This window comes from Cupressus sempervirens, chromosome 6 (genome assembly GCF_028749045.1).
Source record: "Cupressus sempervirens isolate cs-2001-9-10 chromosome 6, ASM2874904v1, whole genome shotgun sequence".
In the NCBI taxonomy this organism is placed as follows: Eukaryota; Viridiplantae; Streptophyta; class Pinopsida; order Cupressales; family Cupressaceae; genus Cupressus; species Cupressus sempervirens.
The window spans coordinates 590,472,365-590,485,730 of record NC_143123.1 but is presented as its reverse complement, the minus strand read 5'-3'; positions in this window follow the sequence as shown (position 1 = coordinate 590,485,730).

Sequence of the window (13,366 nt, the reverse complement as noted above, 5' to 3'; positions counted from 1 at the left end):
TTGTGTTAATTTCGGGAGCCCGATTGAGCATAGTTTTGCCCTACATTTGTGATCTGTTGTGTAAGGGCTATACAAATCTGGAAATGTCATTTTGTAGGCTGTTATGCTGCTGAAATCTCTGTAAAAATGTCCATTTTCAGATTTATTAATAATTTGTGAAGTTGTGAAGTTTTTGGCACTAATTTGGACATACCCGATTTGGGTTTTATTGGAAAATTGGCAGATCTTTGTTATATTGGTTGTTTGATTTTAAAGTTCAGATTTGAGGCTGGAAATATCATAAAAAATCAGTAAAGGGACATTTCAAAAAACAACCTTGCACATGAACAATCAAGTGACTTAGTTTGTGCTAATCCCTAGGAGAGCTATTTGTGTATGTTTTCAAAGAGTTTTGCAATCATTGCACACATTCCTAGAAAGTAAAAAGTTGGCCTCTCTAAGGTTTTTAGTAATGTTTTGACTTTGCAAATTTTATGATTCACAGGGGTGACCTCTAATCCCAGTGCATCAAGGTTTCAACAGAGTCCGAGAACTTAATCTTCAAGAGCTACTGGGGAGATCTGACAACCCACAATGAACCACACCCATGAGATTTTTTACACAAGGACATTTATATAGCGGTTGTCACTACCACATCAAAAATGGCTATTAGCGCTCGAGGTTCCATCAACGCAATTTACCCTATAGAGGGATTGTCTGCTATGGTTAACCCTCTCTAAAGGTGACTGACTCACAATAGTGTACCACAAGGGGACTTAGCTTCCAGATTCAAGGTCTTGACACCTTTTCACTTTTAGCCCAATCAAAGCAAATAGATTAATCTGACATGCTAAACTAAGAGTATCTCTTAAAGATCTATGATATTAACTCCTAGTGATCTATCAACCTCTCCGGAGAAAGGATGCCTTAATCAACAAGTTGAAGATTTATCTATCTGCGAGATGCTCAAAGTATCCTCCCCACCTACAAGGAATCCATCTTAGAGAGGAGTTTCACTAGGAACCCACTCCCTCAAGATCCACAAATAGTGTTCATGGGGTCTAATTACTATGTATGTACAGATGTTAATTCCCAAAAGCAAATCTATCCAAAAGTAGTCAAAGAGCACAAGGTGGTACACTTAACGCTTTAATTAATGTGAGGTGAGTCCAAAGATGTGGAACATTTAACCTCACACACAAGCCAAAATGAGTCCACAACTCAGAAACTAGTGAGTTCTAGAAAGCACAAAAGGGTTGCCTAGTGGAGCATTTAACGCTTCTTTCCTGTAGACCCTTCCCCTTTAATGTGGTGTTGATCTTGCAACCACAGGGTGAAATGAGGGGCCGACGGATTAGCGAGTTCAATAACCCAAGATAGCTAATTAGATCCATCACTAGTAACTAAACCTGCTAGATGAAACTAATAGAGATCACAACCTAGTATCAAATTATGCATGTGTTGTAAAATGAGAACATGGAAGGAAACACACACAAGCTTGACATAAGAGATGTTCATTTAGGTCCAAATGAAGTGTTATCAATCAAAGAGAATTACTTGGTAATCCTCGCAACATGCTTAGTAGATGTTTTACTTTTTTTTAGCGACTTTATCATGCTTTTCCAATTATCTTGCAAACTGTTGTTATGTTGTTCCAGAAAATCAAAAAACACAGAAAAACCAGAAATAGTGAGTAGTTAGCAGAAAAACTAGAAAACACAAAAATCAATGTAGAGTCTCGTACGAAATTCTTGACAGTCCACGCGAAGAAGTTTTTCAACCCTCGTGGAATTATATTACGGCCTGCACAAAGAAACATGTGCCACGTGAAGTTTCGCACACTCAGGTACTTTCTCGCGCAATACAAAAAGAATCTTTGAGCGAAGATTCTGGATCCTGGCACTAAAATGAATAGTCTCGCGTGAAGATTCTCGAATCTATATGGAATAGTACAGACAAAGAACACAAAAATGATTTTAAAAAATGCAGAAAGAGGCTAGAAAAAATTGATTTTCCCTACCCCACAGTGGGCACTAGAAATGTATGCATGAATATGCAGCCTCTGCTAACACACACAGTTCAACATGGTCCTTATTTGTAGATTCATCTCGGGATGAACATTGGATTGTTCATCCAAAAATTAGTCGGAAAGGCAACCTATTGCCTTCTATCTAAAGGGAATTGCTTGTTAGATAGCCTCAGATTTGAGGTGTTTAAGAAACCAGACCCTCTAAGAACGAAGGATTTAAGAAATGAAATTAATCTATATGATTGTGCAGATTAATCTAGAATGAGAAATGCATTCTAATCTAGGATTAATTGAAACAAAACTAGATTAACCCATGCATATTAAGCTAAATGAATTTAAACTAAGAATGCAAGATGTATGCAAAAAGGTGAGCAAATATGAGTATGAATTTCAACAGCAATTCAATGCAAATTCTAATTCATCCTCTCCAAAATGAAAGAGATGAGGGTCTCTTAAATAGACTTTCTTGGAATCCATCAATGGTTTAGATCGATTTCAATCAACGGTCAAGATTGAAGATGAAGTTTAGTCATAAAGGAAGATTCCCAAATTAGAGGGAGTTAACTGATTTAATTTGAGTAGAATAAGGAGTTAACTGATTTAATTTTTTTTTTATCAATAGTGAACTGGGAATTTCCCTTTCTGAATTGAAGAATTATTTTTGGAGAGATATTTAATTTAATAAAATGAGATATGCTCTCATAAATATATTTCCTATTTAATTAAATAATTTCATTTAATTAATTAGAGACACTTTCTTATTTAATTAAATAACTATATTTAATTAATTAGGAATTACTCCTATTTAATTAAATAACTTTGTTTAATTAATTAAAGAATAGCCTTCCATTTAATTAAATAATTTTCTTTAATTAATTAGAAATACCTTTCCCATCTAATTAAATAATTACATTTAATTAATCAAGATAGGCGTATTTATTAAATTAAATAAATTTAATCCCATAGTACATTAGCCTTAGGAGATAATTTAATTTAATAAAGTATAAATACTTTTAAATTAAATTATAATTAAATCAAGTAGGTTTAATGCGACTAATATGAGTACGTACTATAGGAATTAAATAAGAAATGTGATGAATGTAGATTAGGGTCTTCTGCATCTGACAATTAAGTCAAGTAGCAAGTTAGATCAAGAATGTGTCTAATGAAATAGGACTTTAGCAATGATCAAAATAGACCAGAATTGGTATCATGGCAATGAGCCAATTTTGGGGTATTACAAGTACAACATATTCCTAGGTGGCTTAGAAAAGAAGTAATAAGAAACAAGAAACAACAATTCACTATTGAGGAGGAGGATAAAATAGAATTGATAGAAGTTCTAAGGAAATATGATTCACCTCCAAAGGATGCACGAGCACTAGCCTTTGTTATGAGTGATCAAAATTAGACATTTTTTCATATAGCTATCCCTCCTCCACAATGAAATGTTGAAGAATCAACTCCAAGGGATTATTAGATCTAGGAAGTTATGCTTGGGAAGCCAATTTTGGAAATTGCAAAGCTAATGGTAAAAACAGAGATGAAGTGTTTAGGAGCCTAGAACAGGATGGGAAAGAATTGATAACACTTTTTCATCAAAAAATAAATCCTAAAGGGATATCTAAGTGAAGTTGTTGGTCCCTTGAATCCCACAAATCTAGAAGATACTTTGAATGTAGCAATTGAGAGAAGAGACATGGGTACAAGCCAATTCGATCCATTTTTGAGAGCTTGTTAACAATGGCAAGAAATTTTTGAGGAGAAAGGTATATTAATTATTCAAGGAAATCTTAAATTATTACATGTTATGCAGGAGAATGCGGACAAGCTAGTAGCAATTTTGAATCAAGAATTTTTTTTAATGGATGAAATGCATACCTGGGGGAAATACTTATAGGCATTACAAGAAATAAAAGGCTAGAGGTATCGGATGCTCATGGATGTATATATAGCTGAGGAACTAGATAAAATAGATGATTAGATAGAGAAGATTGTAGATAGTAATAAAGTAATGGAAACATTACATGCAAAGATTCATAGGCTTAAGGACCAAGCCCAAGAGCAAATTTTGGAAGCTAAGAAACATTATAGTGATGCATGTCTAGACATTTTTAAAGATGATATACAAGAAAAGATAATACCAGTAGAGGCAATAGTTGAGAAATTTTGAAAAACTTTTTATTATGTTTCTAATGATGAGGATATCCAGCAAGCATTCAGAATGGAAGAAGCTTTATTAGAGCTTGATATAGAACTTGGAGATTTTGCAGAAACTTGTATAGAAGTGGATAACTATAGGTAGAAAGTAAAGGAAAAATATAATGCCTTAGATTTTTCTGATGTAGCCCAGGTCATTGAGATAATAGAGAAATTCAAGGGAAAATATTTAGACATAGTTCTGGTATAAAGGGGGAACAAAATCCAGATGCTAGAATTTCAATTTTGACACTTAGTGAAATTTTTCATTTTTGGAACCTGCTTTCTAAGGTGTGCTATTGTGCCAGGTGTGCCAGTTGCATTGGTGCACTTTTTGAAACAATGTCTTTAAGGATTTTGAAGAAGTTAGAGGTACACTAATAGTTAACTATGAGTTCCTAATTTGGAGCTTACCATTCATCAAAAATGCATTCTGATAGTAGTTCAATTCCAACAGATGCCTAGTAAAAATGGAGCTTCTATTTTTTGCACTTTCAGACACTTTTACATCAATTGAAGGCTCTCTTCTTCTTATTTCTTAAGATTTCTTTGTTTTATGAAATGTAAAGGATCATACATCCAATTAATAATATAAAGTGGATGGAGTCCTATTAAGCACTAGTTAGAGAGTCAATTTATATATAATTAGATTTTTTTTATTAGTTTAGAAGCATATGATTTCATAAAAATATCTCTCACTCTCAACACAAATTGAGGAGAAGATTTCTTATAAATACAAGATTGTAATATGCAATCAAGGCCACCATTATTTTAAAATAATATATGCTTTTGGTGCTTGCATTTGGAGTACAGTGAATCTTGCCTAAGTGTGTTATATTTTATGGATGTATGTTCATGGAATGTAATTGAGCCAAAGTTTTATTTCATTATTTCTAGTTGTGCAATCTTTTAATTTTGATGTTCTCTACATGTTTACAAATTCCACTGATGTACTTAGTTAGAGAAGAGATCATTATATTGTTCCTGCATAAATTTTCATTGCGCATGAGCACACTCTCCATGGCCTTGTGATTTGATGAAAAGTGAAACATATTATAGTTACTAAATTCCCCATTGATGATTATAGTAGTGGAATTAAGGAAACGTTGCTCCTACATTCATTGGTTACTTAGCAATCAAAAGTTAACTCCCAGACACATTGTTTCCATAGTTTATGTCCATTAGGATTTACTTCTTATGTTATTTTTTCAAACTTCTTGTCACCTTATATTCATTATTTGTTTTACTAACCCTTTGGTTAAATTAAGAATTCATATAATTGCATTTTTAGATTTCATTCATCTTAAAAACAAAAAATACAAAAAATATACTCCATTTTGTGTGGTTTTTATTTTGAAGAAGTAAGTAGATCATACAACTTATCTAAATCATTTCAGAACCAACAAAGGCCTCCTTATGAAAATTCACATTTATCTTCAACTGAGCAGATTCTAGTAGGTTGTAGGATCACCCAAAATCTTGGAGTTGATCCTAAAATTAGCTTTTCAAGAGAGGAGTTTGAAAGGATTCCTACTGTTAAGCATCATGCAAAATTATAGCTCAACATATCTCAAGCTTTACCATACACTAGTTAGCCATGAAGAGTTCCTGTAGTAATTCTAGCATAATGAGTATATTGCCATTCATATAGGCATTGAGTCTAGATCTTCTATCTTGACTCTTTCTAGTTGTTGACTCTGATCAAGACATTCATATTAAACACTTTCTTTTTGGAAGTACTTTCTTTGCATCCATTCCACTTCAAATTTTCTCTCTTCCATCTTACCATTCTATCCCATCACTTTGTCAATTCTAATGATTTGTTCAGAACATCTTTCCTATAGCAGTTGCCTGGTACCTCCTGCATAACTTTGCATGCATTTTATTTAATTTTATTCATGTTTTGTTATGATTTGGTATTGTTTATAATTGTTCACTCTTGCCTATCCTAGCCTAGTGGGATCCATGCCTTCATTTAGTTGGGGGAGGGAAATATTAATTTTTTTAAAAAAAATTCTTTCAAATTGCATTGAGATAACTGGAAATAAAAGTATATATAATATCATAGGTTGGTGACTTGTCCTTTTGTGGTTTTCATTATGCAATTAAGGACATTAAAAGTAGTTATTTAACATTTAATGATTATTTTCAATGTGTTTAGGTTATGGACCTAATCATAAGCAAAAATTATGACATTTGATGCAAGAAGGATATATGAGATATGGTGCATTTAACTCCCCAAGTACACACCATTCTTTTTGAAAAACCAGGGTCAATGTTGTAATATTGTAAACCTTGATCCACTAAGCTTTGAAATATTAGGTTTTTTTCATAATTTAGCAAGAATTAATCATGGGTGGAGGTATATAGAGGAAGTAGCCCATTGATCATCGAGTTCTTTTGGGAGATGCAGTCAGCTATGAAATGTTTAGGAGAAGGGGATGGTTATATTATTGCCTTAGTTTCAATGGATTTGATGAAGAGGTAGACCTTCAATTTATGACCACCTTAAGGGATGGTTTTGGAGTGGTTAAAGGTCTGAGAATTGAGTTCTTCAAGGAGGTGATATCTGAGGCCACTAGGTTGCCCCAGAAAGGTGAAAATTGGGAGAAAGAGTTTGACTTGAAGATGACTAGGGCACAATTTAGTATACACCAGGACCCACCATTGGACATTGATAAGAAAGAAGGTACTTTGAGGCTATCCTTGCTAATGGATTTTATTCAACCTATTGCATTTATCATCTGGTATTTCACATGTGAGGGATGTTTAAAATACTTGCATGCCTTGCATTTTAAATTTTTGGCTAACCTATGACATGATTACAGATAGGTAAACCTTCCAAATATCCTGTTTAAAATTATTAAGAAGAAAGCTTCTCTAGTGCAATTAGGAAGTGATCAATTCATCTCTCACCATGGTTTAGTAAAATTAATTTTAGAAAGAGAGTTAAATACATAAGAAATTATGTCATGAGAGGAGTTCTTGTAGTTAAAGGAGGTAGAGCCTAGGTTGCTTGGCCCTAGAGGTCAGGGTATAGGAAAAAGGGGAAAAAAAAATCCATAGGTTTCTACAAAGTTGTCCCTAGAGCTAAAAATGCTCTTGAAACCTCTCTCTCTAGTCTTAAACCAACTACAAAGAGGATTTACAAGGCTAAACCCTCCATTGTTAATAAAAACAAAAGAAAAGAGGTAGAACTTGCTAGTGCTCCTAAAACCCCATCATCTATTAAGAATAGGTCTTCCTTTGAGAAGGAAAAATGTAAACTTTTGGAGTCTGAAGTTGAAAGGCTAGAACAACTAGATGAGGAGAGTAACCTTAATGAACCCCTGTACTCTCAAGAGGAGAAAGACCTAGAAAAATGTCCTAAAGTGTCTGTGGTAGAAATACCTATAAGTAGGAGGAAATGAAAGAATTCCCCATGCTTATCAACACCACCCATGAGTCAAAGTGCGAGACTCTCCAAGAGTAGGGTTCTAGAAGCCTATGTTCCCATAGCTACCTTTAAGGTGTCTAAAAGTGAAAAGGAGTTCTCTCTAGAGGAATAATTATAGAAAACTAAAGACAATGAAATTGAGAGAAAAACCAAGAATCTACCACTTGAATATGAGTGGAGTATTAATTATGTACTTATCGAAAAAAATAAGGAATCTAGTGAAATTGAAATGTTTAAGGAATTTGAAGAAAAGTATGTCATGCAAGACATTAGTGAAAATTCTATAGAACTCCCTTTAGAGGATTATCCATATTTTGGAGTTGAAATTGTTAAAGAAGTATTAAAAAAATTGGATCAAGAAGGGTTGGACACATTAGCTATAGTAGCCACATAATCCAGTAAGGAAGAAAAAGAGGAAACAATCATTGTCATAATAAAAAGAGGGTGCTCCACACCACAAAGTGTCAACAAAACACATCATTTGGCACCTGAATGGATATACCTCTTTAATCATGAGACATTTCCATTACTAGATCCATCCACACCTTTTTCTATAGGAATTAATTTGTTTCAATAGCTATTATGGGAAAGATCTCAATGGAACTTGGAGAAAGAAAAATTAATGCATGTTATTGATGACCAGAGTTTTTAGTTGAAACAAAGTTCAGAATGAAGTTCTGAAGAGAAGAATTGAGTAGATCATAGGATTAATTCCTAAGTTAATAGAATGTAGGTCACCATCACCAATATATGCTCTATTTATTAAAGAACAGTTTGCAAATTAAAAATTGACTAGAGTTGTTGAAGGTCTTAACCCCTCTATCTTTACCCCACATGATTATTATGATGCACTTTGATCTATTTCTATGGCCTTGAAAATTTTATTAGGTGAATTGTATCTTCAAATTTGGCAGTACGTAATGACACTGAATAGAACCCTATCCTATATGTAGGGGATCTATAGTTAAGGGCATCAATTTCATGGATATATAATGAAATAAAAATAGAACATCAAGCTACACCCTATAGGGAGAATGAGATGACAAAACCCTTGTTCATGAGGCCAAAAGCCCAACATTGTAGATGAACATATCTGCATTTGATTTCTATTTTGGGAAATCCTTCAGGACATGGTAAGGTGAGTATAGTTCGATAATAGGCTTTTATAGACTGAGAATGACACTTATCTCAGGACATTGAAACATAAATCATTGACTCAAGGTAGCTATGGGTTAGAATGCCACATGATCTAAAAATAAGAGAACCCCACTCTCCACAAAATCTGACTTTTGCTACAACAAGGATTCCTTGGTATATCAACTTGGGGAGAAATTAGTGGACACATTGAATGCCATTAAGGTATAAACCCCTAGTTCTCCTATAGCCACTACTAGCAATAAATGACAAAGTAGAAGACCATGACATAAATTTTGAAGTTTGGCACTAGAAGAGGCTCAAGAAAAATTATGGTTACTTCAATTATGTGGAGGATGACCAAGGTGAAAAGACACCTAGTGACTAGAGAGTGTGGGCCTGGATCAAGAACTTCATAATTACTAGAGATCATCAATAGATCAGTTGGGGGGAATGAATAGCCTCTAAAAATCCATTATTTTGAGAATCTTTATCTTTTTTTTAGACAATTATCTTGCAAGAAACATTTTATGACTCTATGGCTTACATAAAGAACTTATGTTTTTATGAATATACTATCTATATGTTAAGACATGGAGATTGAAGTATATATTGTTCATATATGCTATGTTTTCTTGAATCTATGGATTTCTATGGTTTGATGAAGCAATATTACATTCTGCTAAATATTTCCTCATCTATGTTATGTTTGGGTAACTTCCTTCTTGTAGCCATAGGATTTGCAAGAGTGATAATTTGAACGTTATACCTTTTCTAACATTGATGATGAAATAAATATATGTATGAAGAAGTTGTTGTGTTTGATGTTTTGTAGGTTTTTTCCATGCATATTCAAGACATCATTTCAACACTATGTCAAAGCTAACTAGATGATTAATGAATCACTGTGCATGCAGATTATCATGTGATTTCTATTATGGCAGTGCATAAAATATAGCTTTCTCAACCTGCTATATTCTTAGAGGAGTTAAAATGCAGTTAATATTGTTTCTATTGTAAAATTTATGATTTGTAATTGATACTTGTTGATGGAGTGATTGTAAGAGTAGGAAGTTGTTGTAGCTTTCCTTTAAATAATTTTCATTGTAACCTTGAAAGGAGATTTCTCCTAGTTTTGATCAGAAGGAAGATAGAATAGATTATTTGTTTAGTAGTGTGTAATCCTATTTGTAGATGTAATCCCTTACTATGAATGAATAGAATACAAATTTCAAGTTTCCACCTTTAGTCTTGACTGTCTTTCTATTCACTCATCCAAGGTGTGCCACTTGGTGAGTGAATTGCTTTGTTAGAATATATTTTATTTCCTTGTCTATTTCTTTGCAAAGTAGAATTCCACTATTCCTGCAGCCATTGATAATAGAACTATTCCTATAGCATAGGTGTATAAATAAATTTAATGTTTTCAACATTACTCTGAGCTTTAAGGAAAACTTCATTTCAGTTCCTATCTTAGTTTCCTTTAGCATTTCTTTCCTATTTTAGTTATAATAACTTAAAGAGGAATTAGAGCATATACTTTGCAACCACTCTCACAAGCTTATGCTCCTAGGTTGACAAACAAAATAAAGTTAGTATGTTATTCTTAAAAAAGTACATGATTTTTTTTAATCATAGAGTCAATGTAGAAGGATGTCCAATCCTTTGCTACTAAGGTATTTAGCTGACCGACTAAAGTTATTGAAGAAATGGTCATGCCACACATTAAAATGTTACTTGCTATGCCAGAAAACCCTATAGTGTTGAGCTTTAAAACATGTATGGAGGTAAAAGACATACTTTTGAGATATTAGGAGGTGGCATCAACAAAGAAGAAGCCAAAATAGGTAACCTAAAAATAGGATTCCAAGCTCACTAGAAAGAAGAAGATATGAGAGATAGATGAAGAATAAATGGAGGTAGAGGTAATTATTGGATCTCTAACAAGTTCTTAACCACAGGTGGATGTCGAGGCATAACTTGATCCTGATCAAGGATATTCATTTGAGCCTTAAGAGAATGTAAAAGATATTGCTAAGGAGGTGAGCATGATCAAGCCTAAAAAAATAGAAGCATATAAGAGGAAGAAAAGAAAGAAAGAAAAGAAAGCTAAGAAGAAATTGTCATTGGTGCTTGAAGTAAAAGAGTCTTCAGAGATTGAACAAAATGTTGAAGTGACAAAGGTATAGAACCTAGACAAAGGTTGTGTTATTTGGTATATAAAATGAGCACTAAGACCAAGTAAGACATTGCTACTATAGTATATTATTTATCTACTTAAAATCTATAACGAAATATTACTCAAGCATTTAATAGAAGAAGATCAAGTAAGAAATGTGTCTGCCAAGTCTTGTCAAGTAGAAAATAATAGAAGCCAAATGAAAATCAATAGGTGTTGAGAAAAGGAGATAAACAATGCAAGCTGAGTGAAAGTTAGTATATGCTAAGTAAAGTTTAGTTGGTGCCGAGCATCAGTAAACTTTAGTGTTTGCTAAGTGAACTAGTGTTGGCTGAGTGACAAAATTGTATAGATGTCGAGTGATAACAAATAGTGCTAAATCAAAGATTTGATGAATCTGCACTAACTAATTTGATTTCTTGAATTATGTGAAGTGCATGGAAGATAAATATGATGAATTCATGGCACAAAATTCAAGGTAAACTATTTTGAGGCAAATTCAAGGAAGATTATAGAGGCAGTTTCTAGAGGAACTAAAATGGAAAAGTGGGTAGATTCATTGAATCTTACCCAACCCTAAAATGGATGATTATGGTTAAGTGGGAAAAGATGTAAATTCTCTATTTATAGAGATAGATGATAGAAGAAAATGTTTTCATGTACAAGAACCTAAGGAAGACAAGAAGAATAGAGTGTTGCTTCATCTAATGGCTAAACAAAAGAGATTGCAGTTGACATACAAAGCAAGAAGCCTTAAGGGGATGAATGCTTGAAGGGTGAATAAGTTATCAAATCTTAAGAGTATGAATGTTAAAAAGAATGGAGGACTAAACTAGAGATTTGTAATTTGCAAGTGAGTTGTAGGTTTTTATTAGATCAAGTCCAGTTGTTACTTTCTATCAATTGTACTAGTGTGGATAAAATCCTTTGGATTAAGGTTGACCTAACATTCATTTATAAATCCTTTAATTAGGTGGCATTATAATAGAATGTTATAAAGTCCTCTAACAAGTCTTACCCCTAAATATTGAAATATATTAATGGAAAGAATGCTTTTGAGAGGGGGGGGGGGGGTGAATCAGAAGTATTAGCTTTAAACCTATTTTTCACAAATCCTTAATAACATAATATTGTAATGTACATGCATGCATATCAACATTAAGAAATTATGAAAAACACATGTACATCACCACATAACATTTGAAATTTTGATAACCCAAAAACCCTCTAGGAATAAGAAGGTAAAACTGGGTTGGGGATGATACCCACAAAATCACTACAACAATAATGTTTGACCACTTCTGATGATCTGCCCTGTTAAAGGCTACAACACATTTTTAAATGTGACCTTTTTAGAGGATTTACAAGCACTTTACATGAAGTGTTACCTTGTTAAAGGATTTAATCACTTGTTTAAAGGATCTACAAAATAGTTGTTAAGCTAACCTATCACCATAGGATTTCCTTTCTAATACAATTGCTAGAGAGTATTAGGAATAATAAACCTGAAAGCTTACAATCCTTTGATTGCTGAATACAAGCACTTGATCTACTTTCTTTGATCTTGATCCTCTGAGATCTGATACTCTTCACTTTGAAATAGTTTCCCTTACACACCCTCGTCTGTTCACATATACAATGAATTTTAATCTTCCTTATAAAGACATTCGAAGACTTAGGGTTAGATGTGGATCTACAATCTATATTGAATCTTTGTTTCTCACTCATTCCTTGCACTTGTATTATTGGTTGCATGCCTTCTCCATTTTTCTTATTGGCTGCATGTAGATTGCATAGGAAATACAAAAGATTTGATCCTATCATTTTAATCCTTTGAGATTCATCATATGTCAGCCATGAAAATGGTTTACATCTGAATTAGTAAACTTACAAACTCATATGTACATTTTGTGTTACTTGACACTTACTGATTCCTGATGCTCGACACTTATAACAAAACAGCTTACTCGGCTCTTGTTGCATTTCTGTATTGCTCGGCATCATCTGTGACTCAACACTCAAATATCACTCGATACTTGTATAATGCTTGACACTTAAAGTCATTCGGCACTTGATTCTCACTCAACACTTGATCTTCACTCGACACTTGAAGATCACTCGGCACCTATTGGTTTTTCTGACTCAGCACATATTATGGCTCGACATACATAGTGTGCTTAGCTCCAATGTAGAAAATGGTTAAGTGTGTTGGCACTCAAATGTCAAAACCATTCTGAGACTAACAATCTCTCCCTTTGACATGAGTGAAAAAAACACTTAACTGACCTTATGAGTACATTCACTAATCTGCTTGGTATATATAGAGGTTCTAAAAACTTGATCAAAATTGTGTAACTTACAATGTATACCTCAAAATTATTGTAACTCCCCCCGAGTTGATTGTGCCATT